This window comes from Heloderma suspectum, chromosome 7 (genome assembly GCF_057233095.1).
Source record: "Heloderma suspectum isolate Gila_16-S chromosome 7, 16-S_ref, whole genome shotgun sequence".
NCBI lineage: Eukaryota > Metazoa > Chordata > Lepidosauria > Squamata > Helodermatidae > Heloderma > Heloderma suspectum.
The window spans coordinates 122,711,563-122,739,071 of NC_139464.1; the positions used below are offsets into that span (position 1 = coordinate 122,711,563).

Genomic DNA, 27,509 nt, shown 5'->3' on the forward strand with positions numbered 1-27,509 from the left:
TATCCAAAGCCTCTCAGATAGTCTAAAGCAGCCATCCCCAACCTGGTGTAGTGGTGAGAGTGTTGGACTGGGAGCTGGGAGATCTGGGTTCTAGTCCCCACTCAGCCGTGGAAGCTCACTGGGTGACTTTGGGACCGTCACAGACTCTCAGCCCAAGGGTTGTTGTCGTGGGGATAAAATGGAGAGGAGGAGGATAACATAAGCCTCCTTGGGTTCCTTGCAAGAGGAAAAAAGGTGGGATATAAATGCAATAAAATAAATAAATAAATAAATAAATATATGTTGGGCTACAACTCCCATTGTCTTCCAGCCAGCATGGCCAATCCATGCTGGGGGGCAACAGATTGGGGAAGGATTGTGTAAAGGTAATCCTCCCCACTCCTTTTTATACTCTACTGAGGCAGTGATCTGATAGGATTTCCTCACTGTTTCTGACTATGGCTTCTTGAATTGTTCCATAGTCCTGATTTTACCTACAGTTATGAAACGTTACAGCAAAATTGCTGCTGAACTGCAAGTGTGGGATGCGAGGTACTGTGGAAGAGGCGAGGTATAACGTGCAAAGGAATTATTTCTCTGTATTAGAGAGTTGTGGGCAGCCTCAAGACTTTTCCCACTTGGGCCTCTCGCTTCTCTTCCCTGAAAGAGCTGTGATTTTCAGTAAAAATATGAATACAAAAACACTTTAAAGGAAGACCAACCACCTGCTAGTGTATCTCTTTATCCAGAACAGCAAGACCCGCTTCAGTAAATAACCATTAGGAGATTAGGCATCTTCTATGAATAAATTGTTTGGTATGCCAAAGGGAACTTGTCTGACATTTATGTTTTGCAAGCATTAAGTATGCCGATCACATCTTAATTGTCTTCACCTGATACAGCGACAATAAAAAAATGCTATGGCACTGCAGTGACAAAAGGGCATTACAAAAAAAAAGTCTATCCTTTTGCTTAGCTGATATGTGGCATAATTATTTTTACTGGACAGTAGTTCTGTTTCTGATGCAGACAAAGTATGCTAACAAACACTTCACCTAAACCTTTTTCAGCTCATAGTTTGCTCACATTGCTGAGGGGTTATATCTGAGAAAGAGCTGAGCTAAAAGATGAGGAAAAGAACCCTTGGGCAACCCTTGAGTATCATCCTTGGTCATTTTGCCCATGCTCAGAGATGCATTGCCCTTACCTCCATTTTTAAAAGCAGGAGCTGGTTGCTTTCTCAAAGCAAGGCACATTCTGCAGTGGTAAAGGAACTTTGCCCTTAATGCTCCCCCGTTTATTCCTACCCTTTTGATGGAAAGACACTTTGCACATACTCAGGATCACTCGGTTGGAGGTGCCAAAATTTTTGAAAATTGAAAGCTGGTAATTTTCCAATCCTCCCAGGCTTCTTCATATGTTCTAACCTACTACTTGTTTCATATATAAATAAAAGCACTCTTCTGCATAACAGGGTCAATTTTTTATTGACATTAGGCTTTGTCTGATTATGCTACTCATGCTTCATTTTAATTTTTATCCTCTGCCTTGCTGATGAAGCTGAGTGAATAAAGAGAGCCAGTGCTAGACTGCCCATGACCAGGGAGACTCCCAAGTTCAAATTCCCTCTCAGTTATGTTCACTGAGCACCTTGGGCCACTCACCATTTCAGCCTAGCCTACTTCACAGGGTTGTTTGAGGATCAAATGGGGGAGAGAGAACCATGAGACCACCTTGAGCTACTTTGAAGAAAGGTGCAGTATAAATGTAAAAAAAAAAAAAAAAGAATTATCTTGCAACAGGGGATGTAGATGTCTCCCAGAGTAGGGTGGGGGACATTCTGAAGCACATTTGCTTTAACTTTCATGATGATGATCTCGGTTCCAACTGCTTTCACATTAAAGCAATTTTGGAAAGGAAAGAGGGAGGAAGGGATGTAGCGAAGGCTCTGTTCTTTTTATGAGATCTGATATACTATTGTTCCATAACGTTTTGTACATTCAGGGAGAGAAAGTTATCTGAACTGAAGTTCTGATCCTGAAGAAAGGAGAACGTAGTGTGTGGGATCTTGATATCTAGGCTGGAGTATAAATACTTCTAATATCCCCTGGATTCCTTTCAAGCAGTGTAACTCCATGTAAGAACGAGGCCAGCCAACACTCCTTTGCACGCAATAATAAATATAAATGATAGAGTTATAGATTAATAGAAAATATGTTTGTATCCATCTCACTAGTCTCTGCGTAAGATTGGTGTTGTTTGCTTGGGGTGGGACAGACAATGGCTTAAGACAAAAATGTGTTTGAAGTTTTCAGTTCAATAGAAATAAAATACAGAGCGTTGCATATATGTGAAAGGTAATATTGAATTAAAGCTATCTTATGGAGCTGAAGGAATACATTTTGTATTTGGAAATCTTTTTGGAATCCAGCCCATGAATTCCTAAACCTTGCTGAAGTGTGATTTTAGGCACTCTTGATTTTTATCAACAAAAAGGGCTGGCAGAGCAACAGAGTGTTTGGGAAGGTGATCAAGGGAAGGATAGAATTCTGACATTTCCAAGTTTTGTCTCTGTCACTGCAAATGTTACCTCTTCCCTGTTAAGGAACCATTATAAGTTGAGACTCCTCCTTTCATAGCTCCCCTTCATAGCCCACTGATAATAAGAAATAACAATAATTAGTATTTATTTAGCACATCTGAAGTGTTCCAAGCACGTCACATACATTATTTCAGCAATCTTTACAGCCTGAAAGGCAAGCAAGTATTATTAATCCCATTCTGTAAGGAGAGGTGAGAGGAAGGCCAAGAGAATAGTGGCTTGCCTAAGTCTACCTAGCAAGCTTGTGGCAAAGGCATTTGAACAGGGAACTCCCTTAGCCTCTGTGCTTTGCATATTTGCTAGATAATTTATCCCCTGGTTAGCTTTGCATATTTTCCAAACTTTAACAGCTCACAGATGATTTCTGGTTTTTTGCTAAGGATGCTGTTGCATTGTGTGGCAGCTAAAACGGGTATCAGATGTGGCAATACATACATTACTGGATTCAGAAGGAGTTCTGTTGGCTGCTCGCGTGTCACTAAACTGTGCTTTGGAAGCATGGAGCTTGTCTGGTGTGTTGCAGGGTCAATCACATAACCTCCAGCATTTCATTTCAAAGTTGAAAACAGTGACACTCTTGTGGGTTGTAACACATCTTATGGTTACACCAAGGATCATTGCCCAAGAATCCCCCATTACAGTTGCTGAAGGCTCTTTGCCTCTTTTATCCATTTATCATCCGTTAGCCTGTCCTGCGCTGACTTCTGAAATAGGGTGTGAAAGTAAACTGACCATAAGAGTTTCCTTTTCCAAAATGTAAGGATGCTTAAGTTCATAATTCCAAGAAACAAAATTCTCCCAAAATATTATGAACCTACATGGCTTCCTTGTCTTTTTATGTAATCTCCCAGTTAAGCTGATTGTGCTTATTATAGAACAGCTATGATTCAAACATTTTCAGCAACATTTACTACCTGCTAGACAGTTATGTGAGTGGTGAGTGGAGGAAGTAGTGCACAGTTTTGTACATACAGAATTTGGTATGGAGAAGCATTATGTACATACACAAATGGCTGCCTTAAGTGCAATTTTGGGTGGAAATCAGGACATAAATATAATAAATAAAATATGCAAAATATCCTCTGCAAGGAAAATAGGGTTAGTCGTTTACCAGGGACCACTACCAGAAAACAAGGAGTGTCCCCTGTAAATTAGGACAGTTGGAAAGTACGTGTCAGTCACGCTTATATTATGTTACTTCATCTCCATCAGCAGAAGAAAGATCTCAGCGGTAGTTCTCAGCACAGGCCTGCACAATTTGTGTCCCACTCAGCTGGATGCAGCCCACCAGCATGTCTTGTGCTTTGCCAGACCCTCCACAGCCCCCTTGTTTCTGCACTAATCTCAGCCCCCTTGTTTCTGCACTAATCTCAGTTTTAACAAGCCCCGGGTGTGCTGCCATATATGCCGTGTTCATCTTGGTGGACAATAAGTGGAGCAAATCGCTCCTTGTTGTTCAGTTGTGTCCGACTCTTCGTGACCCCATGGACCATAGCATGCCAGGCCTTCCTGTCCTGCGCTCTCTCCCGGAGTGTGCTCAAGACCATATTCATTGCATCGGTGATGCTATCTAGCCATCTCATCCTCTGCCGTCCCCTTCTCCTTTTGCCTTCAGTCTTTCCCAACATCAGGGTCTTTTCCAGAGAGTTTTCTCTTCGCATTAGGTGGCCAAAATATTTGAGCTTCAGTATCTGTCCTTCCAATGAGCACTCAGGGTTGATTTCCTTTAGGATGGACTGATTTGACCTCCTTGCAGTCCAGGGGACTCGTAAGAGTCTTCTCCAGCACCACAGTTCGAAAGCATCAATTCTTCGGCGCTCAGCCTTCTTTATAGTCCAGCTCTCACAGCCATACGTTACTACTGGGAAAACCATAGCTTTGATTAGATGGACCTTTATCGGCAAAGTGATGTCTCTGCTTCTTACTATGCTGTCTAGGTTTGCCATAGCTTTCCTCCCAAGGACCAAGCGTCTTTGAATTTCATGGCTACAGTCACTGTCTGCGGTGATCTTGGAGCCCAAGAAAGTAAAATCTGTCACTGCTTCCATTTCTTCCCCTTCCATATGCCAGGAAGTGATGGGGCCAGATGCTATGATCTTAGTTTTTTTAATGTTGAGTTTCAAACCAGCTTTTGCACTCTCCTCTTTCACCTTCAACAAGAGGCTCTTTGGATCCTCTTCGCTTTCTGCCATTAGGGTGGTATCGTCTGCATATTGGAGGTTGTTGATAATTCTCCCGGCAATCTGAATTCCGAGCTGTGATTCATCCAACCCGGCATTTCTCATGATGTACTCTGCATATAAGTTAAATAAGCAGGGTGACAATATGCAGCCTTGTCGTACTCCTTTCCCAATTTGGAACCAATCGGTTGTTCCATGTCTGGTTCTTACTGTTGTTTCTTGACCCTCGTACAGGTTTCTCAGGAGGCAGGTAAGGTGGTCTGGTACTCCCATCACTTTAAGAATTTGCCACAGTTTGTTGTGCTCCACACAATCAAAGGCTTTAGCGTAGTCAATGAAGCAGAAATAGACGTTTTTCTGGAATTCTCTTGCTTTCTCCATGATCCAGCAAATGTTGGCGATTTGATCTCTAGTTCCTCTGCCTCTTCGAAACCCAGCTTGTACTTCCGGTAGTTCTCGGTTCGCATACTGCTGAAGCCTAGCTTGTAGGATTTTGAGCATCACCTTGCTGGCATGTGAAATGAGCGCAATTGTGCGGTAGTTTGAACACTCTTTGGCGTTGCCCTTCTTTGGAACTGGAATGTAAACTGACCTTTTCCAGTCTTGCGGCCACTGTTGAGTGTTCCAAATTTGTTGGCATATTGGGCGCAGCACTTCAACAGCATCATCTTTTAGGATTTTAAATAGCTCAGCTGGAAGACTGTCATCTCCGCTAGCTTTGTTGTTACTAATGCTTCCTAAGGCCCACTTGACTTCACTCTCGAGGATGTCCGGCTCAAGTTCAGTGACCTCACTATCATGGCTATCAGGGACATTCAGATCTTTCCTGTATAGTTCTTCTGTGTATTCTTGCCACCTCTTCTTAATCTCATCTGCTTCTGTTATGTCCCTGCCTTCTTTGTCCTTTATCATGCCCGTCTTTGCACAAAACGTTCCCTTGAGAGCTCCGATTTTCTTGAAGAGATCTCTAGTCTTTCCCATTCTGTTGTCTTCCTCAATTTCTTTGCATTGTTCATTTAAGAAGGCCTTCTTGTCTCTCCTTGCTATTCTTTGGAACTCTGCATTCAGTTGGATATATCTTCCCCTTTCTCCCTTGCTTTTCGCCTCCCTTCTTTCCTCAGCTACTTGTAAAGCCTCATCAGACAGCCACTTGGCTTTCTTGCATTTCTTTTTCTTTGGGATAGATTTTGTTGCTGCCTCCTGAACAATGTTACGGACCTCCGTCCATAGTTCCTCAGGCACTCTGTCTATCAGGTCTAATCCCTTAAATCTATTCCTCACCTCCACTGTATATTCATCAGGGATATGATTGAGGTCATACCTGAATGGTTTAGTGGTTTTCCCTACGTTCTTCCATTTAAGCTGAAAGAAGCAGCTCATGATCTGAGCCACAATCAGCTCCAGGTCTTGTTTTGACTGACTGTATAGAGCTTCTCCATCTTTGGCTGCAAAGGACATAATCAATCTGATTTCGATACTGACCATCTGGTGATGTCCATGTGTAGAGTCGTCTCTTGTGCTGTTGGAAAAGAGTGTTTACCTGCTTGTTATCCCAGTGATTTCTTGACTTCTTACTTTAGCATTCCAATCCCCTATGATGAAGAGGACATCTTTTTTTGGTGTTAGTTCTAGAAGGTGTTGTAGGTCTTCATAGAACCGATCAACCTCAGCTTCTTCGGCATCAGTGGTTAGGGCATAGACTTGAATTACTGTGATGTTGAATGGTTTGCCTTGGATTCGTACTGAGATCATTCTATCGTTTTTGGAAAACCAGTACTGCTTTTCCCACCCTTTGGTTAACTATGAGTGCTATGGAGTGGGTTGCCATTTCCTTCTCCAGTGGACCACATTTTTTCAGAACTCTCTGCCATGACCTGTCTGTCTTGGGTGGCCCTGCACGGCATAGCTTATGGCTTCACTGAGTTACGCAAGCCCCTTCGCCACAACAAGGCAGTGATCCATGAAGGGGATCACCCGCTCCTAGCAGATGTTTTTGCTTTGTAGCAGTCACTGTCAAAAAATGAAGCTCTGTATCACTTAAGACAAGTTCTTACTGAGGTGTTAACCTGTGTCTGGGCTGTATTACTTCAGACTGCAGGTAAGGCTTTGCATGAGAGAATGTTCCTCCATGCAAAATAAGGTCTATGCACATAGAAACTAGCATGTCAGGGATAAGGCTAGACTAGAATCATCCCCTTTATCATGCTAGTTTTCTGTGTGCAGGGTTTTTATTTGTATGGAGGAGCACTGAATCATGCCAGCCCCCCTAAAGGGGGAAATATATTCACTTCAGTCACAAAACCTTGTGTTTTTTTCAGTACTGAAGGGCCCAGCCTGAGGCTTTTGCACTCCCTGCCATGCACGTGTGTATGACAAATAACAATTTAGCAGAAATGACGGGTATATACAGGTATACATAGACCAAGGAAACAAAATGGGACAGATATAAATATGAAGCCAAACATGGCATATTCCTCACAGTCAGGCACACTTGAGAAGAAGCATAAGTGTGTTTATTGTAGGAATGGCAAGCATTCCAGTGGTGCCTTGCTGTGAGTGAAGTTCATGTGGATATCTACTTAACTTTCAGTGCCTTTCTGCTTCACTGTCTGAGAATGGGAGAGGACGATAGAGAGCGTTGCCAACAAGGAAATAATGTCTGAGAGCTCAAAAGAATGGAAAGAGTGAAGAGCCAAGAAAGGCCGGTGGGGTAAACAAAGTCCTGTTGGAAAATAAAACTGCCGTAAGGATTTTGGAAGCAAGTGCGGAACCCACCCTAGGTACTTCCATGTGTACAAATGAGTCCCCTGGCCTGTTCCAAATCTTGTCTATTGGATAGCACATTATCTTATTGTTGATGTTGTGCATTCAGACTGAATAAGGAAGGTAATGATTATAACTGGAAAGCAGAAGACAAAGGGAGGCTTTAGATCAACCAAGTAGTCTGGTACAGAAATTGGAAAAAAAAACATATCCAGGAGTACTTATAGAAGCATTAATAACGGCATGAAATAACAATCAAATGACCAGGCTCAGGTACTTCGGAGGTTAGGCAAGTGGCAGAAATAGATAGGGATTTATGAAAGTCACTTACCTTTCGCGGATTATGTTGATGGTGGGGGGGGGGGAGGCGTTCTGTCCCTCCCCCTGGAATCCTCGCCGGGGGGGGAGACGCTCCGTTCCTCCCCCCCGGAATCCTCCGTGGCCGGCTGTGCTCCGCGGCAGCTCCACGGAGCAGCCAGCCAGGTCCAGCCAGGCCAGAGCCATCCGCAGCCAGATTTCCGGCTGCGGAGGGCCCTGGGTAAAAAACAACAACCCCCTGTACGCAAATGGCGGCAGCTACGGCTGCCACCATTTGCGTTCCTTATTTTTGCCCTCTTAATCTACATAAATATTTACGTAGACTAAGACGGCGAAAATAAAGGGGAACGCAAATAGCGTAGCAGGCACTATTTGCATCCCCTTCATTTTCGCCATCATAGTCTACATAAATATTTATGTAGATTAAGAGGGCAAAAATAAGGAATGCAAATGGCAGCGGCCGTAGCCGCCGCCATTTGCATACACGATTTTGTTTTGTTTTTTAAACCCACCCAGCCATGATAGGCTACGTAAAGATTTACGTAGCCTATCACGTCGTGTTTTTTTGGGTTTTTTTTTAAACCTAGCCATGATAGGCTACGTAAATCTTTATGTAGCCTATCACGTCTTTTTTTGTTTTTGTTTTACAAGAGTGGAAGTGGCGGCGGTGGCAGCTGGTCGGAAGACCGGCTGCCGAAGCTGGAGCCACCGCCGCCCGGAAGATCCGCCCCAGGTGAGTCTCATCCCGGGGGGGATCCACGGGGGGCGGGGGGGCAGGCCATTCCGCCACGGAGTTCGGGGGGCCGAATGCACTGGCATTCAGCCTCACCAAGATCCGTAGCGGAATTCTCTGCCATCCCTAGAAATAGAGCCTTTTCCGTAGTTGCACCTCATTTATGGAACGCCCTCTGCAGGGACACTTGCATGGCACCAACCTTACTACTTTTTGATACCAGGTAATGACTGATTTATTTTCTATGCCCTTAGTGGTGGGTTTGATGTTTGATTTTAATACGGTTGATGCTGTCACCATTATTTTAGGCTGCAATCCCATACTCCTGATCAGAGCCTCTGAAGTTGATCTTAAGGAGGGGGGCAAGTTCATATGGGCAGTCCTTCAGGGGGCATTTTCCAAGCTGTTTAGAGAGTTGAATTGTACCCAGAAAGGAACTGGAAGCCAGTGAAGACGTTTTAACAGCAGCAAAATATGTCCAGACCAGAAAGTCCTGGTTAACGGCCTGGCTACTGTTTTCTGTACCAGTTGAAGCTTCGGAAGGCTCTTCAAATGCATTTCCATGCACAGCACTTTACAGTAGTATAGCTTGGTTGTTACCAGTGCATGGGTAACTGTGGCAAAGGCTATCGCTTTCCAGGATGGACCGCAGCTGTACCAATCTAAGTCCATGAAAGGCACTTCATGCAGCAGATGCCTCTTAGGCATCCGAAGCCAAGACTGAATCTAAAAACACCTCCAAGCTGCAAACCGAGTACTTGGAGGGGAGTGCATCCATTTGACACGAGCTCCTTGCTTAACAGAACCATCTGCATATAGCACCCCTGTCTTGTCTGGTTTATTCTTCAGTTTGTTAGCCCTCCTCCAATCCGTTACTGGCTCAAGACACCTATTTTTAAATGTAGGCATTTATTTATTTATTTGCTTGCTTGCTTGCTTGCTTGCTTGCTTGCTTGCTTACATGATACAATCCTCACATATAACTCCATCACTTAAGCATACATATCGTAGAGGATAACTCCTACATCAAAATCTCCCTCTGCAGTAGAAGTTCCCACATCAGGGAAGGCAGACTAGTAGCCTTTCTCCAGTTGTGTAATTCCCACCCGCCCCCGAGATCTAATGTTTCTTCTTGCTTAAGAGCAGATATGTGCCAAAACAAATGTAACGTGGTGATAAAAGCTAAGAGGAATGTCTGTTGGACCACAGGAAATTTCCTGTGCAGGAAGAGATCTTTGGAACTTCCTGTGGAGGAGTGCATTGTGGGTCTGTTGGCAAGACTCTCTTCACCACAGCTGCAGTTAACTGGGTGGAGGGAAGGGGACGGACGGACGGAGGGAGTGAGGGAAAGGAAGGTCATTATCAGATGTCTGCCATAATGCAACTTAGAAATAGAGTTTAAAATACATAGCTTACTTTCCTTCTTCCCCCTCCCTGCTCACTGCTGCAGGGACAAGCATTCAATCAAAGTTGTGGGTTTGTGGTAAAAGTTGCTCATACACAGGAAGTGAGAAAACTGGTTCCTAGCTGTAGCTGGATTCTTCTCCCTGTGAAAGTACCAAAGGCTGTAAAGGTTTTATTTCATCCTCATAGTCGTCTGTTAAGGATTGGTTTTCATGCCACTACAGCTTCTGAGCCATAAGAGATTTGTCAGTCTTTAAGATGCTCTGTAGGTCTAAAAAATAAACGCTCCTGAAATGAGCACAGGGCAAGAACACTCTCTAAAAGGCTGCAGAGAAGAATTATTGAGTGTGGTGTACTAGACAGTGTTTGACTTGGGTTTGAGTTCAGATCCCCCACTTAGCCATGAAAGTCACTGGGTCATCTTGGGCCAGTCAGCATTTCTCTGCCTGACCTACTAAACTACAAATGAAGTTTAAGTCTCATGCAAATAAAACGCGTTGGAGACAGATGTTCATTCTTAAGGAAGTTCATTTTTCGTTTACTTATTAAATAAGACTCCAAGGTGGCTCAGATAGCCAAGATCACTTCTCAGAGCTTTTTTTTTTTTTTAATGGAAGTGCTTTGCCAGTCTTCTGAAAGCCATGAATGTCCTTATCTGGGGAATCTCTCTGGGACAGAGTTTGACCACCCAGTTGGAACTGGTATGATAGAAGCCCAGGGTGTATGCACAGTTTATTTTTGTTTCACTATTGGCTCTGGTTAGGGTTTCTTTTCTTTCTTTGTTTCTTTTAATGAAAGCTGAGCTTCTCCGAGAACTGTATTCTGCATGCATTACAGCATTCTGTTCTTTTTCTGTTCTTGCGAAGAATAATGCAGCCTTGACTATTATTCCTGCAGCTAGTGTTCTTCCCTGTCTATTCTTTACCCGCAGACTGCATATTAGATTATTGCCTTTGGATTGTGACTTTCATGGTTAGTGTAGGGCACTCTTTGAACCGGATAAGCCCTTTCTAGATTTATAATGCATTCTTTTACCCATTTACCTGGGTGTAAGACCCTTTGAACGCAGTGGGGCTTACCTTTGAGTAGACTCGGATAGGATTGCACTTAAAATGTGTCAGTTACACCAGATGGCAAACTCGTAGTAGCAGTAGTATAGTGGGCTGCTTTAGGAATGTGTCTTCACAATGCTTGGGATGAACTAAACCTCCCCTGCTGTAGTCAAGGAGCATTACGGTATAAAAATTAAATACTAGCCATGTTCTTAATACTGTTCAGCCTGATGGGATACAGATATAGCTGTGAATCGACTATGTCTTCTGAGCTATCAAGTAACCGTTAGTTCACCTCAAACCTGCCTTCTCTGTGCCGTCCCTGGCATATTGAAGGTTTCTCAGATCAGGTTCTGATCCACTGAATCAAAACGATAGCTCTTCTCTGCCACAATAACTTAATAATAAAGTTTCCTTGGCCTCCCCTCCAAAATAACTTAAATGCTGTTTCAGCTTTTCGTTCACTGTTTTTGTTACACCATGGAACTCTTTGTTCGCCTGATAAGCACTTCCCCACAGGAAATTTCCTATGACGGAAAATGCAGGGGAAGCTTCCTGTCAGACAGGATGCTGGAGGGGGCAGATAATGGAGGCATTCTAAACACCAGACCACAGCAGCTACTGCAGGCTGGCCAGCATTACTTGTTAGTTTCTTAGAGTGTGGGGAGAAAGAACAAAGGCCCATGGAGTCTAGAGGAGCATATATACCAGAGATCTTTGCTAGAATCTAGCTGTTCTGAATTCTTTTTAAAAACATGCCTTCTCTCTTTGGGAAGTTGCTTCCATCGACAAGGTGTTTTAAGACATTCGGGCATTACAGCCTGAGAGCCATTTGTGCAGAGCTGCCCAAACACAACCTCCTGTTATGCCTAGGAACAGCAGCTGACTTGGGTTCATCCTGATTCAGCCAAGGTAGCAATCTAGTTCTCAGTTTGAACAGTCTCCTGAGGCTCATTACGGGCTGTTTGCACAGGAGCTATAAACAAGCTTCCATGCCTTGGTTAGTACTTGGATGTGAGACTGCCTGGGAATCAGGCTTCCTGCACTGAGCAGGGGGTTGGACTCGATGGTCCTGTAGGCCCCTTCCAATCCTATGGTCCTATGATTCTATGTGGTCAGAAGCCTGTGGTAGTTTTTGACAGCTGCCATAGCCAGCCACAGAGAATCCGTTTCTAAGCGTATCACTCTCCACTCAACTTCCTTGTTGCTCTTTGCTGCTGCCAGGAAATGGGCAAGCAAACTGGGTTGGTGGCAATGCCGAGAGAAGCCTGGAAGGGGGTTCTGTGTGAGTGACTGTAGCAGCTGGCATTGACCTTTCCACATGTGGCTGGGAAATGGCAGAAGCTTTCTTATTCTCTTTAGGCTGCATTATTATAAGAAAATGCTGGAACCTGGTTTCATTACAGTTGCAAGATTTGCAAAGCAAATTGCAATAATAGTTTACATGACAAGATGGTATTTGGGAACTAAAATACTTCATTTTTAGATTGATGCTGAGGGCAGGAGGCTTAGCCCTTTGCTGCGCACCATTTTCCTGATTTACACTGCTCCCAGCGCTGAAATCTGCCCTGTGAAACATATGGGTGCCTGTCTTTTTTCCTCTGGGGCTACTATAAGCACCCTCAGGCCATATCAATCAGGAACAACACAGAGGGATTTTTTTTTAAAAAAAGATGCCACTTTCCACAAGCCTCATGGCCCTGATACAACACCACCACTACCACACAGCTGCTTTTAACTTCTTTGAAAAATAATGTGGAAGAGCCAGTGAATGATCTCCGGGTGATCTGCAATAGATAAGCAAGGATTTCGGACTCTGAATGATTTAACAATAGTGAAAACAAAAAGCCTTTGCCCTGTCCTAAATTAGGTTGCTAAAATCAAGAAGGCTTGAATGGGGATGGGAAAGGAGTAGATCTGGGTCTGAAATAATTTGCATGCAAGCTCCAGTTCTAGCACTGAAAACTAATTTCAGGGCTGATGATGTGCTCAGGGGCCCTTTCTCCTCCATTCTGCATCCATCTTCATGAGCCATTACATTGCACCAGGTTCCAGTCCACTTTGTGGACCTTGGGGTTCTAGGGAGCAGCAAAGTAGACCTTGCACGTCTAAAGGGTGCCCACCCTTGACCTGGAGGCATGGACATCTGTACACTTTGCCCAGCAGAAAAGCTAGGCTATCATGCATGTGAGACTGGCTTTCTTTCCAGTTAATCTATCATTCCCACAGGCACACTCCGTAGATGACTTCAGGTGATCTGTACTTGGTGGTGTAAATCCACTCAGAACATCCGTAAGATTTAATCTTAGACTGGTCAAAGTTCAAATATTAGATCATCTTTTCCCTGCATTAATATCTCATGAACATTTATTCACCATTGCTCATAAGTAATTCCCACATGCATGTTCCACAAGAGAACTGCCAGTGTGCTGCAAGAAATTGATGGAAAATTAATGTCGTCATTGAAAGGTGCTTGTGAGCTCAAAACATTCACCTGTAGATGAGGCTGCCTGCTGCATCTCTGTATGTTTGTCTTCTTTGGCCATTCCTTCTTCCAATTAGCCTCTGCTGTAGGTGGGTAATTCTTCTATGTCACCAGCTGCGATTGCTCAGAGTTGGGGCAGAATTACCTGCTGTCAGAGAAGGCCGTTACGTCTCTACCCTCTGCATCTCTGAATAAGTTGCTGCTCTAGGTTTAGCTCCTTCCAGTCAGGAGGCATGCTCAGAACAGTATCTCATGCAGCAACGCAGGGGGTAGGCCCCTCTGAAGACTTTTTACTACTCTTTTACAATCTAGCCCTTTTCCAGTATAAGAGCAAAGTATGTCTCCAATTCTAATGGGGCGGGGAGGGGCAGGTGTGTGCCTTCTTGCCTATCGAAAGTATGGGAAACTATGTTGTGCAGAGCCTTTTGCACTAATCTACTGTAAACAGGGGCAGGGGATTGTTCCTTGGGGCTTTTTAGCAACCGCCTATAACATTCCACACAGATAATGAAGGGGGAATTTTATTTCTGTGCTAGGCTTACATTGCTCTCATGCTTGCAATGAAAAATGAGATAATGTACGTTGAGATAACCTGATAGTTAACAGACTAGAATGTGCTTTCATCAGTAGCATCTGAGGGCAAGACAAAGCAGAACTTGGTAAGTTTCCAAGGCAACGTTTACTCTAAAACTGATAATGAACTAGTATTCTAGAAATACAGATATTCCATAGTTTAATGTTACATCTTCCCTATTTGTATTTTGTATGTAATGAATGTATAGATTTGTATGTGATGCTCTGCCTAAAGAAAATGCATGTAGTCTATAACTGGAAAGCCCTAGCTGCTTTGTTGTTGTTCAGTCGTTCAGTCGTGTCTGACTCTTCGTGACCCCATGGACCATAGCACGCCAGGCCTTCCTGTCCTGCGCTCTCTCCCGGAGCGTGCTCAAGTTCATATTCATTGCATCGGTGATGCTGTCTAGCCATCTCATCCTCTGCCGTCCCCTTCTCCTTTTGCCTTCAGTCTTTCCCAGCATCAGGGTCTTTTCCAGAGAGTTTTCTCTTCGCATTAGGTGGCCAAAATACTGGAGCTTCAGCTTCAGTCTCTGTCCTTCCAATGAGCACTCAGGGTTGATTTCCTTTAGGATGGACTGATTTGACCTCCTTGCAGTCCAGGGGACTCGTAAGAGTCTTCTCCAGCACCACAGTTCGAAAGCATCAATTCTTCGGCGCTCAGCCTTCCTTATAGTCCAGCTCTCACAGCCATACATTACTACTAGGAAAACCATAGCTTTGATTAGACGGACTTTTGTCGGCAAGGTGATGTCTCTGCTTCTTACTATGCTGTCTAGGTTGGCCATAGCTTTCCTCCCAAGGACCAAGCATCTTTGAATTTCATGGCTACAGTCACCGTCTGCAGTGATCTTGGAGCCCAAGAAAGTAAAATCTGTCACTGCTTCCATTTCTTCCCCTTCTGTATGCCGGGAAGTGATGGGGCCAGATGCCATGACCTTAGTTTTTTTAATGTTGAATTTCAAACCAGCTTTTGCACTCTCCTCTTTCAGCCTCAACAAGAGGCTCTTGAGATCCTCTTCACTTTCTGCCATTAGGGTGGTATCGTCTGCATATCGGAGGTTGTTGATAATTCTCCCAGCAATCTTAATTCCGACCTCTGATTCATCCAACCCAGCATTTCTCATGATGTACTCTGCATATAAGTTAAATAAGCAGGGTGACAATATGCAGCCTTGTCGTACTCCTTTCCCAATTTGGAACCAATCGGTTGTTCCATGTCTGGTTCTTACTGTTGTTTCTTGACCCTCGTACAGGTTTCTCAGGAGGCAGGTAAGGTGGTCTGGTACTCCCATCACTTTAAGAATTTGCCACAGTTTGTTGTGATCTACACAATCAAAGGCTTTAGCGTAGTCAGTGAAGCAGAAATAGACGTTTTTCAGGAATTCTCTTGCTTTCTCCATGATCCAGCAAATGTTGGCGATTTGATCTCTAGTTCCTCTGCCTCTTCGAGACCCAGCTTGTACTTCCGGTGGTTCTCGGTTCGCATACTGCTGAAGCCTAGCTTGTAGGATTTTGAGCATCACCTTGCTGGCATGTGAAATGAGCGCAATTGTGCGGTAATTTGAACACTCTTTGGCGTTGCCCTTCTTTGGAATTGGAATGTAAACTGACCTTTTCCAGTCTTGCGGCCATTGTTGAGTGTTCCAAATTTGATGGCATATTGGGCGCAGCACTTCAACAGCATCATCTTTTAGGATTTTAAATAGCTCAGCTGGAAGACTGTCATCTCCACTAGCTTTGTTGTTACTAATGCTTCCTAAGGCCCACTTGACTTCACTCTCGAGGATGTCCGGCTCAAGTTCAGTGACCGCACTATCATGGCTATCAGGGACATTCAGATCTTTCCTGTATAGTTCTTCTGTGTATTCTTGCCACCTCTTCTTAATCTCATCTGCTTCTGTGAGGTCCCTGCCTTCTTTGTCCTTTATCATGCCCGTCTTTGCACAAAACGTTCCCTTGAGATCTCCAATTTTCTTGAAGAGATCTCTAGTCTTTCCCATTCTGTTGTTTTCCTCGATTTCTTTGCATTGTTCATTTAAGAAGGCCTTCTTGTCTCTCCTTGCTATTCTCTGGAACTCTGCATTCAGTTGGATATATCTTCCCCTTTCTCCCTTGCTTTTCGCCTCCCTTCTTTCCTCAGCTACTTGTAAAGCCTCATCAGACAGCCACTTGGCTTTTCTTGCATTTCTTTTTCTTTGGGATGGATTTCATTGCTGCCTCCTGAACAATGTTACGGACCTCCGTCCATAGTTCCTCAGGCACCCTGTCTATCAGGTCTAATCCCTGAAATCTATTCCTCACCTCCACTGTATATTCATCAGGGATATGATTGAGGTCATACCTGAATGGTTTAGTGGTTTTCCTTACGTTCTTCAATTTAAGCCGAAATTTTGCAAGAAGCAGCTCATGATCTGAGCCACAGTCAGCTCCAGGTCTTGTTTTTACTGACTGTATAGAGCTTCTCCATCTTTGGCTGCAAAGGACATAATCAATCTGATTTCGATATTGACCATCTGGTGATGTAAGGTTTGTGTGGCAAAATACTCTCCCCACAGATCACTGCTGGGAGAAAAGAAAGTCCACTACACAGAAGTTGGATATTTTATTTACAGTACAGTTAAGACAAAAACACAACTGTAAAATATATAACAGCTCAGTTAAAATCAATTAGTACAATTAACTTTCCATTAAAGCAGCAAAAATCCAATATTTAAAATTATTTATTTATTTCATTTCTATACCGCCCAATAGCTGAAGCTCTCTGGGCAGTTCACAAAAATTAAAACCAAACAGCACACAAGAAAACAATATAAAATATATAAAACATTAAAACCACAGTATAACAATACAACCAGAATAAAACCTAGCAGTAATGCAGAGATTTAAAATACAGATTTAAAACAGCAAAGCTAAAAGTCTAGAAAGCTAAAATGCTAAAATGCCTGGGAAAATAAAAATGTCTTCACCTGGTGCCGGAAGGAATACAATGAAGCTGCCAGGCGAACCTCACTAGGGAGCTCATTCCACAGCCGGGAGGCCATAGCAGAGAAGACCCTCCTCCTGGTAGCCACCCGCCTCGCTTCCTTTGGTAGGGGCTCACAGAGAAGGGCCTCTGAAGATGATCTTAAGGTCTGGGCAGGCACACATGGGAGGAGGCGATCCTTCAGATAACCTGGCCCTGAGCCGTTAAGGGCTTTGAATGTTAATACTAGCACTTTGAATCGGGCCCAGAAATGGACTAGCAGCCAGTGCAGCTGAAAAAGTACTGGCATAATATGAGCTTGTTGGCCAGTCGCTGTTAACAGTCTTGCTGCCCTATTTTGGACCAGCTGATGTTTCCGGACCGTTTTCAAAGGCAGCCCACGTATAACGCATTGCAGTAATCTAGACGAGAAGTTATCAGAGCATGGATAACTGTAGCTAGGCTGTCTCTGTCCAGATAAGGGCGTAGTTGGTATACCAGCCTAAGCTGATAAAAAGTGCTCCATGCCACTGAGTTCACCTGTGCCTCAAGTGACAGTTCTGGGTCCAAGAGCACCCTTGAACCATGAACCTGATCCTTTAGGGGGAGTGCAATACCTTCCAGAACAGGTTGAATATCACCTAGCCAAGCAGACAAACCACCCACTAACAGCACCTCCGTCTTGTCTGGATTGAGTTTCAGTTTATTGGCCCCCATCCAGTCCATTACTGTGCCCAGGCCCTGATTCAGACCAGCCACTGCCTCACCTGGGTTTGATGAGAAAGAGGTAGAGCTGGGTGTTATCCGCATATTGATGGCACCTCAGCCCACACCTCCGGATAACCTCCCCCAGCGGTTTCATGTAGATGTTAAAACAGCATGGGGGATAGAATAGAGCCCTGTGGAACCCCATGGCACAATTGCCATGGCACAGAGAAATAATCCCCCAGCACCACCTTCTGGAATCGGCCATCCAAGTAGGAGCAGAACCACTGTAGTACGTGCCTCCAACTCCTAACCCAGACAACCTATCCAGAAGGATACCATGGTCGATGGTATCGAAAGCCACTGAGAGGTCCAGGAGAATCAACAGGGTCACACTCCCCCTGTCCCTCTCCTAAGATATAATTCTTTTGAAGGAACAGGAATCCCTCAAGTTTCTAGCATAAAAAACTTTCATTGCTAATTGGGGTGAAGGCAGTCAGGGCTAAACAGATTTTTTCCCCAAGTTTTAAAGCACTGGTGTCTTTTCCTCACTCTCCCTTGTAGTGGGTGCCTTTATCATTTCCTCCTTCCTTGTTTGTGTGTGTGGGCTATCGTTTTCATTTCCCCATTCCTCTGCTTTTTTCTGCCTAAGAGTATGAGCCTGGAAGTCCCTGTTCTAAATGTCACCTCGGCCATGAACTCACATGATGGTCTTGTGCAAGCCGCTGTCCTCTCAGCCTTGCCTCCGCCCCCAACAAGAAGAATACTGGCCTACATGACAGGGCAGTTGTAAGGATTTCTGAGATAGGTATATGAAATGTGATATATATAATGCTACATTTGCACTCCTGAACACACATTGATAAGTCCCATTGAAGTCAACAGGACTTACTTTTGAGTAAACACAGTTGGTATTGCTTTGTAACTATTCTTTCTCAAATACTGAAAATAGGAAGGTTGAGGGGGGAATGTAAGTGATACTTTTCAGGCAGTTAAACATTACCTTATGGTTTGCTTTTTGCTTTTTCCATCTGAGCATTCTGCTTCAATGCTGAGAAGCATTTCCCATAGTTGCCTTTGTAGTCTGTTACAAAAACAGTTTCTGGGAATGCTCATACTAGGACGGGGTTATTCCTGCTGATAGCCAAGCAAACAATACAGAATAGAATAAGGAGAACCAAGTGGTGTGTTCTGGTATAGCTGGTTTTGGGATCACAGCATGGGTCACTTTGGCTAAAAAAGAAAAAGGCTAAAAAAGAAAAAGAGTCAGACATGATGCCCTTGAGTAATAGTCAGTCACATAATTGCGGGGTGGTGGGCTTGAGTGTGCAGATGACCCTGAGTATTTCACATTTGTTAAGTACATTGGTAACTACTGAGTTTTGTGATAGATAATGGGGACTGTTGTTTATATCCTACCTTTCAATCCATCAAGGGCTCCTAAGTTGGTTGACAACAATGTAAACAAAAGCAATAAATATTAAAACTTCAACAAATAAATCAAAAGAAGCACGTGAAAAGATTAAACATACTGGCAATAATAACATTAAGTATGTATTCAGTTGACAATAAGCCAACATGCCTGCTGAAAAAGCAACATGGTCCGTGAGCATCTTGAACCAAGCAGTGAAGGAATCCAACAATCCCCTCCCCCTACAGATGAGAATCCCAGAGTCCAGGTGCTTCCATCAAAAAGGTGCTTCATATGGCAAGGTGACATGAAGCAAGTCCTGAGTGAGCAGGTAGGTTTGTAGAGGAAGAGACTTATGCATAGCCTTAGGTCTTAAGACTTCTCCACATCCAGTCCCTTGGAGCCCCAGTGGTACACAAGGCCCCAACCTGTCAGGAGTTTCTGTATGCTCTCATAAAACACTTATCTGGCTTGACTATAACACAGGACCTTCTACTATAGAGTACAGCAATAGTGTTGTCCATTTAACCATATGCTATTTTTAAAATCACTGATGCCAAGCATGGGTGGCTGGCAGGCACCTATTTTTTCAGTGTGTTTGAGGATTATTGTCGGTTCTCAAAAAAAGATGGGGCTTGGTGGGGATAAAAGGGTTCTTGGGGGCACTCCACCCTTCTAATTATATCCATGCTTGGAATAATGCATTAGAACAAATAATCATACATTTGGAAGGTGCTGTGGAGGTAATATAGTCTGATCCCTTCCACAATGCTGGATCTGTAATTTGCGATGCAGCTAGAGCATCCCTGCCTGAAAGATGGCCATTGAGCCTCTGCTTAAATACCTCCAGGGAAGGAGAGCCCACCACCTCTTGAGGCAGTCAGTTCCATTGTTGAACAACTTTTTCTGTTAGTAAGTTTCTACTAATGTTTACCCCAAATCTGCTTCCCTGCGATTTCCACCCATTGGTTCTAGTCCTGCCCTCTGGAGCAATATACAACAAGTTTGCTCCATCTTCTTTTTGACAGCCCTTCAGATATTTGAATATCACTATCATTTTTTCCCTCAGTCTTCTCTTCTCCAGGCTCTTTCAATCATTCCTCATAGGGCTTGGTTTCCCTGGTCACCTTCCTCTGGACACATTCCAGTTTGTCAGTGTGCCAACCAGAACTAGACACAGTTGCTGCGTAACACAATTTCTAGGGCCATAATAAGCATGTTGTGTTGCATAGAACATATGCACACAACTCCTAGTAGAAGCATATGTGAAAAGGAAAGACCTAAGGAAAGCTTGGATGGATGCATTTCAGAAAATACACTGAGTGTTGTTGGCCTGAACAACCGTGGCTTCTGAAAGTTGTGTCACTTTACTGTTCCAGTCTCAATAGGTTCACAATCAGAATCCTGGCAAAAGGTTTACCAGTGTTTCTAAAGTATTGCCATATCCTGTACACTTACGTTAAAAAGAAATGGGTGGGTTCCAATGACTGTGTTCTCATAAGCCAGTCAAAGGAGGTGGGGACAATACTTAATTTCTAAAAACAGAGATATTGGGATTCAGGCCTGTGTAAGAGCTCTGCCATACATTCTGGAATGAAGCCCTATTCTTGATTTTCAATAGGTAGGGATTGGGTGTGTGCAGTTACTCAGGGAAAGGTATTCTGTACATGTTCATAGGTAATATAGATATATGGAGTAGTATCTATCTGTTTCTTTACAGAAGAAGAAGAAGAAGAAGAAATGGTCAAAGAAGGGAGGGGTGGAGTTAAATTAGTGTTATTGCCGAGGCATGGGGCTACAAGACCATGGCCAACAGTATCTGCAAGTGATGTGTTTAACAACACCACTGTGCACAAGTAAGGAAGAGAATGCTGAAAGCAAGATTTTATACCAGCTCCATCAAGGGAAGGCAAGAAAGTACACCCAAAATTTGATCCTTGGAATTAAGCCAAGAAAAGTGGTTGGAAGAGAACCAGGAGTGGATTAAGCCTATAACCGGGACCAGTGCCAACCAGATTTTCCTCTGCCCCTGTCCTGTAGTAGGCAGCTGTTTACTGCACACGGCTCTCTAAGTACAAGTCATGGTGTTATCCACCCTCCTTATTTACAGTCACAGCATGGTATGACTTGGACGACTAAGGGGCCGCTGTGAACCTAAGTGAACTCCTCCTTCCCTGGGCACTCATCTTAATGCAGAAGTCATGTGTCCCGATCACGCCACACACGCTTCTGGATACGGTGGCTGTGAGGAAGGATTCTGCCTTGATTTCTCCCTTTCCTGTTTTAAGTGTGTAATGAAGCCTCCATTAAAATGATATACCATGACTGAAATGGTTTAACCTGCAACCAGCTGGGCCCTGTCTGAGGATTGGCTAACTCTCTGTTGTGAAAAGCAGGAGAGTTGATTCAGTCAAAGTTTGTTGACTGAATTGGCTAACTCTCTGTTGTGAAAAGCCAAAGTGTTGGTTCAGTCTTTGATCATTAAAATTTGATCATTTAATTATGATAACTCTCAGTTAAAAACAGACGAAGAAGAATAAAAAATGGCGGCATTGGTTGCTGGTCTTATACTCAAAATATTCAAGTTCTCAGGATTGTAAATAATTTCTCCTAGAATAGCTACCTTATGTCAGATTTGATCTTATTGCAGAGGAGGAGCAATAGCTTAGAAGTAGAACACATTTAAAAGATCCAGAATTCAGAATTAACTGGCATCTCCAGTTAAACGATTCTTTGGTAGCAGGTGATAAGACAGCTCTATAGAGCTACTGCTGCTCAGAGTTGACCATAGCAGGCTAAATGGACCAATAGACTGGCTTGGCACCACAAGGTCAAAGTCATAGCATGCTTTTAAGCCACACTGTATGTGAGGTTAAACCCAGCGTTAACATTTGAGAATAACTGAATTAGGGGTGGGGGACTTTTACGAGGCTACTTCCAAGTCCACCCTGCCCATCTGCCTTACCAGTAATAGCGTAATTATTTTAACTGTAATAGACATGGTCAGCATCTTCACATGCTGTTGTTAACTGGTCACAGGATTAGTTCAGATGTTCTATCAGCCAGCTAATTTCTGCAAATAAAACTGTTTGTGGCTGCTTCTTCGGGATGGGCAAATGAGCGAAGTTCAAGATCAGGGCTCAGCAAGCCTCATGGGCCTCCCTACATCAGTTGCTGCATGTGTGATCAGCATTACTTTAAGCTCTTCCACAGTTTTTTCTTCCCATCGCAAATTGTCCCTTTTGCATTGCTCAGTCAGGGCAGTTTGGAATAGACAGATACTGGCTCAACCTGCCAGCCTATCTGTTCCCTAATCCACAGACCCCAAATTAAAATACACTGGCTTTGTCAGCATTATTGGTAAAACCCTAAATATTTTGGAGTGCCATATTCTACCTTCGTTAGAATCTCGCCACTGCCACCGTATATCAGGGTTTTCCTTATGACCTAGACCCCCTGAGCAACTCCTTAAGGATCTCTTGCCTCCCTAAGAGTCCCATCTTCCTTCTTTTAAACTACCCCTTCCCAATAACATGGGGTTTAGGCGGTAGATGTGTGGTGATTAGCACTTCAGACACGTGGGCTTTAACCACAACAATTTACTGGTAAATTAAAGCAAGCAAATTACAACTAAAGGAATTTATAGAATACAGCTGAGTCATACAAAAGGCATTAAAAGAAAGTAAAGGTTGCAAAAATGTAAGTTCCTCTACCCTAGCTACACTTAGACTTCTCCAGGCTGCTTCTTCCTGCTCTCTTTTCAAGCTCTGGTCTTCCTCTCTCCGATCTCTCTCCTTTTATCCCCTCCTTCCCCCAAACTGAAAGTACTTTTCAAAGCTGGAGAAATGAAACTTAATTCTGGAAGATGAAACCTAGCCAAGGAAATGAAACTGCTCCTTTCAGGGATACCCCTTCCCAACAACAACAAAAACCCAGGCCTCTAGGCCTGATCTTTTCCCCTTGCCTCTGTAGACCTCAAACCTTCACAGCCTCCTTGAGTACCATCTTGTTGGTTGAAAGGCAGGGTGTAAATCAAATAAATAAATAAATAAATAAATAAATACACTATAAGACTGATAGCAGCATCCCGCTCATGTTCCCTAACTGGTATTGAGAGCCATACTGCCTCCGATACTGAAAATATTATATAGCCACCATGACTAGTAGTCATTGATGGCCTTATCATCTATGGTGGCCCATCTCGTGCTGCCTAATAGTCAGAGCAACTCTGCTGATGCCCATTATTTTGCTCTGAGAATAGCATGTGTATGAAGTAGTGAGTTCTACTCCATGAATGCTACTGCTACAGAACTGCAGGTTTTTCTGCAATAGACTAATGTGGTCATCCTTCTGGGATGTATTAGTATTTTGTGTCCATTACTGTTTTGTTACTGTTTTGTCCCCATATGATTATATGTCACTATATTAATATTGGGAAAGGGTGGGTTCCTTCTGCTGTAAATTCTGGCCCTTTTAAGAAAAGATTAATTACAGAAGAGAGAACACGCTTTCCCCTTTTTTAGCTAGTTGGGGGGGGCTTAAGAGTGAGAGGGAGTTAAATTTCTTGCCTTCCAACTTTCTCTCTTTTAAAATTGGCAACGTGGTTGGCTTTCATTAATCAGCAGGCGATCACTGCCCAGCGAGCTAATTTAGAGTCCTGCTTGTACACTTGATCAGTAAATGCCATGTGTTATGTCAGCAAGTCGGAAGGGTTGATGGAACATGGGATTTTCACTCTGGTTCCAGAAAGGGGCCGTCGCTGCTTCCAGGAAGCAGCACTTGGCTTCACTTCTCGGGATCTGGAAGATTTATTTCCTTGTATCAAGGGCTCTGAGGCTTCAAGCGTTTTACAATCAATATGCTTTTTTCAGGTCTTTTAAATGGGGTCCATTTTTTAAAAAAAAGAGAGAAATGTTATTTATTTATTGCTCATTTTATTTATTGTGACATTACCCATCTGTATCCCTATGGAAAGCAATAGGGCTAGAATTCGTAAGACATCCAAATAAAGAAAATGTCCAGTGGGAAAAGAAGAAACTGGTTCTAAGCAAGACGTTAAGCCCCTCTGGTTGTAGAAATGGAGAAATTAAACACTGAACAGTGTGAAAAGTGAATGAGAATGGTCAGATATAGAGTGCTTATATAGATTTAGCTGTGTTTTAGGAGGACCACCATCATTAAGCAGGGACAAGCAGAACAAGTGTTGAGCCTGCAGAAATCTGATGGGGGGGGGCAGTCATAGGCAGAAATAGGATGGATGGAATCTGGAGGATAAGGAAAGGAGCCCAGGTATAATCTTGGGAGAGATCAGGGGCAGAGCTAATGCAGAACCTGACAGACTGCGGATAGAGCCTAGCAAATTAAGAGTGGAGCCCTGAAAAATATTGACTTTACCAGCTTTCCATGGTCCAATATTATCTATTGAATATTTATATATTTAGTTATTAACATGTATATACCATCTGATTTATTAAAAAGCCATTGAGGTAGTGCACAAAAATGTAAAACAATAAAAACAAGAACATGCAAAATGATAAAATATTAAAATATTAAAATAATTACATAATTTAAAAGAATATTATCTTATTTCACTTGGTGGAGCAGTAAACTAACTCCTGGTTTGTGCAGAGAAAAGTTCTGAAATGCACCTGCAATCTGTTTTTTTAAGGCTTTGAAACCAAAATATCTGTAAATCCCTTCAATGAAATATTGAAAAACATATGGTAGAAGTGGTGGGAAAATATGGGAAGGTTACACATAGAAGCCACTCACCCCTGTATAATTTTGTGAATGAGGCAGGACAATTGCATGATTCAAGTCTTGTCTGGAAGCATCCGAGTTATGCAGAACCTGAAGGTTCTGATTCACACGAAAACCAACAACAAGCCTCCCATTTTATTCTGTTAGCAATCCATGACTGTCAAGGCATCCTTTTGAATTGGGGGTGGGGAGGGAGGGTTGACTCACAGCTTGCAAGTCTGTGGTCAGCAAAACAGCCCACTTTCCTTTATTCTGATCTTCTGTTCTGAAATGCCCTGTGCCCTTCCTTCTTGGCTTTGATTTCAAAGCTGGTATGTGTTTTTGCCAGTATTACGTGGCTGGGCAGAGTCCTGATGCTGTAATTAGAGATGGTTGCTTTTTTTCTTTTTATGATGTGCAGGACTTGCCTTGGTGGTGGAGGTGTGGGGTGGGGGCAGGTATTCTAGTTTCCTAGCTAACTCCCCATTCCCCTGGCCGCTACTAACGCATTCTTCCCATCCCCACTGTCAAACACTGAAGTATTCCAACTAACTTTTCATTGGCTTGTTTGGGGTATTTTGCTCCATCAGTTTCCTTACTCTTTCTTTCTTTCCTTCCTCTGTACCCATTACATGAAATATCGTGCAGCACTGTAGAGCAGCAGTATAAGGGGTGGGGCTGGGGAATCCTCTTGGTAGTACCGTTGTTCTTGATCTTGTACCCCCACCCTGTCTCCCCTGTTTTAGCTTATGCCCAATTAGCAGTAGTTCTTCCTCACATGCCCTATTTAAAAAAAAAAAAAACAGGGAGAGAGAGAGAGAGAGAGAGAGACATAGACACGAAGCGATGTATTCTAATAAATAGAAGAGCAACCTCCTTTCAAGGCAGATGGTCATGCTCTCATGCAGACCTGAGCACTGTAAGCAACATGGCAGCATTCTGTGCATACAGCCCAATTTAAAAACAAAGCAAGGTCTAAAGCTTATAGATTATGGTGGTACCCCTGTATCACCGCTAAGTCTTATGCTTGTACTCTGTCTGCCAGGTACCTGCTCACTTTCATTGCTGTTGTAGAGGCTGACGTGTTTGTTGCAACATGAACCGAATAGGGTAACAAAGTTCCTACTACAGCAGGCAGCGACATCTGATGAAACAGGCTACTGCAGTACTTAATTTCTAGGAGGAAGGGTGCTGGAGCTCAAATGTCTCCCTTGGAATCTCTTCCCCGTTTTCCAGGGAATTGGCTGTGAATGGGTCTGGTAGAAATGCACTCAGTATGTGCTCAGTGTGTTCTGTTACTATTCCACGTTTTCCAGTGTTGAGTCTGTAATTCAAAACAGATTCTGGGGCTGAGTGCTAGTTAGCCCCAGCTCGACTTGAGCTCTAGACTATTGCCTAATAAAAGTGAGCAAGAGGGATCACTTTCCCTGGAAAGGGGTGTTCATCAGTCTGTCTGTCTTTCTGCCTCTGAGTGCAGGCTTTCAAGTCATGGTCAGTCCTTGACATGGAATAGGGCCCAGGGCCCATCCCCAGCATCTGCACTTAAAAGGAGCTGAAGTAGCTGGGCTGGAAAATACCTCTGCCTAGGGCTTGAGAGAGCCACTGCCAGTCAGAACAGACAGTGCTGGACTAGAAGGGCAAATAATCCGACTCCGCATCAGGCAACTACGTGTGCTTACTCCTCTTCCATCTAAAGACTCTTGCCAGCTGGCCAAGTACATGCTGGGTGAGCTGGATCCATCGGTATTTAGAAGTAATCATATGCACAAAAGAGCAATAGCCAGGGCTAGTTTCCTCAGGAGTAGGTAACAGTCCTCCTCTTCAGTCATCCTCATGCTTTGAAATTGCCATCTTTGATCCCAACCTGCATTTTTAAGAATGCTTATTGTATCTTCTACTCATTACCATCACCTTTCCCTACTCCTCGTATGTACCATCCTCCCTTTATTCATACCACCCACCAAAAAATCAGTGTTAAGTTTGAAGTGGCCCCAGTTCCAGAATGTCCAGCCTTAAGAGCCCAGAAATGGCAAAGCAGCTGTGGTTTTGGACTTAACTTCAAGTCCTCACAACATAATTTGTTACTTTATGCGTCCTTCCGTGAAACAGTTAAGCACGGTTAGTGCTATTTGGCACACATGCTTAGTTTATGCAGTACCCTAAACGCACAGGAGTGATTTATGTATCCTAGTGCTTTAGAGGGGAACCTTGGCTGGGCTGAGGAATTGACAAAAAAAAGTACCACAGCAAGGGGATTTTGAATAGCAAGATGCAAGTCACAATTCCACCAATCTCTATGAAGCACTCTAGTTGTAATGAATTATGTTGTGAGGTAGCAGTCTCTTAGCCATAGTCAAGAGATCAGGAGTTGAGCAGGCTCACACGTTCCTTCTGCCTCTCTCCACTCCCCTCTCTCATAAACTTCCCCTCCATTCCCTTTTTGGCACTAACCAGCGCGAAGCTGCTAGTGCTAGCCATGGTTAGCATAAGCCAGAGTTTGCAACCAAGGTTAGAAGTGGGGTTAGAATCTCCTGGTGGTTAGCTGTACTTAGCGTTAACATTGGTGCAAATGTATCGCCTCACCATGGTTGACTCCAGAA

The 27,509-nt window shown here is 43.6% G+C and overlaps 1 protein-coding gene and 1 long non-coding RNA gene across 10 annotated transcripts in view; both read left to right on the forward strand.

The window, feature by feature from the left end:
• The window catches only part of ETV6 (ETS variant transcription factor 6), a 203,623-nt gene that overhangs the window by 129,663 nt on the left and 46,451 nt on the right, over nucleotides 1-27,509 (forward strand). The gene's annotated exons all lie outside the window — the stretch shown is intronic.
• Nucleotides 5,601-27,509, forward strand: part of LOC146340283 (uncharacterized) — a 28,060-nt gene continuing 6,151 nt past the window's right edge. Inside the window, exon 1 of the long non-coding RNA XR_014784516.1 lies at nucleotides 5,601-7,541. This is a non-coding gene — a long non-coding RNA (uncharacterized LOC146340283). The remainder of the gene's footprint in view (nucleotides 7,542-27,509) is intronic.